Source organism: Triticum dicoccoides, chromosome 1B (assembly GCF_002162155.2).
Source record: "Triticum dicoccoides isolate Atlit2015 ecotype Zavitan chromosome 1B, WEW_v2.0, whole genome shotgun sequence".
In the NCBI taxonomy this organism is placed as follows: Eukaryota; Viridiplantae; Streptophyta; class Magnoliopsida; order Poales; family Poaceae; genus Triticum; species Triticum dicoccoides.
Window position 1 is genome coordinate 227,879,608 of NC_041381.1, and position 1,292 is coordinate 227,880,899.

The following is a 1,292-nucleotide window of genomic DNA, read 5'->3' on the forward strand; positions in this document are numbered from 1 at the left end:
CTCTCTCTCTCAAACATTTCGTGGATGGGGAGTGGACCTTGAAAGCGAACCGATCTATTCCCTTGTCATGTGCCAGATGTGCATATGTTCCGCCAGGCCACTATCTATCCTTTGTAAGAATCCAAAACTTCCGAATCAAATGAAGTGCAGGTCCACAAAGGAGAAACGTTCAACAAGATCTGTTCCTCTACTTTTCTTAGAGCATTACTGATAGAGGCTAAGGTGTCCCGTCTTTCGATGAGATGATGGATATCGCTTTGGTGGAAGTCGACTTTGACGATCCGACTACGAACGTGCGAGAACGTCGCGCCTTAGCAATCGCTAAACCAACTCCGAGAGGTTATTGACCACGCCGGAGCACGATCAACCTGACCACGAGGGTCTGTTTCCTGCGAGCAAACGAAGAACAAGCAAGAAACTGAGATTGCAATATGGATATTGCGAATATAAGATGAAAGCTTTATTGATCAAGGTGGGGTTCTGTGACGCCTTTGTCTGGTCGTTGAACACAAACGAAGTACGCGAAGTTGCAGCTATGGCGAACTTTTAATCTAAACAAAACCCAAAGTCTAAACGATGCCCTAAGGGCTGTATATATGGAGGAAGAGGGGGGAATTTCGTGGCCCTTGGTGGAGGGGTCCGAAATCAACCCTATCTCTTGTTTCCCCACACATACGGACTCTAAAAATAGCCTATACTGATGTATTTCGAAATTACATGGGCCTGGCCCAATAATAAGGTGACGCAGCACCTAAAATAGCCTCGGGACGAAATTTATGAAGTGGCGTCTTGTATATTTCGTCCAAGGCTTCATGCACCCATTATGGTGGCTTCAAAGTCCTGAAATCATCACTTGCAACTCCGTTCTTGTTTCCCTTGCGCATGCCATCATCTCCATGCTTGTTCTTGCTCCAATGTTCATCCTTCTCCAAGCTAGGCCCTTCATTTGTAAGCAAAACAAATGTATCCAATTTAGGCAGCATCATATTCTCATGAACATTAGAATCATTACCAAGAAACGAAAGTACCTGGTAATTTAGTTGGCGTGCACGAGCTCTAGTAATTGGTCCAGTATGTATAGCAGCAGGGGCTGTGGGTGTAACAATTGTATTGATGTCCTCATCATCCTCCCCTTCTTGAAATGAAGTCGTCCTCGACGGAAGTTCATCTTCCTCACCCAAATAAGGCTTCAAATCTGCAATGTTAAAAGGGGGACTAACCCCAAAATCTGCAGGCAGCTCAAGTTTATATGCATTATCATTTATTTTCTCTAACACCTTAAAGGGACCATC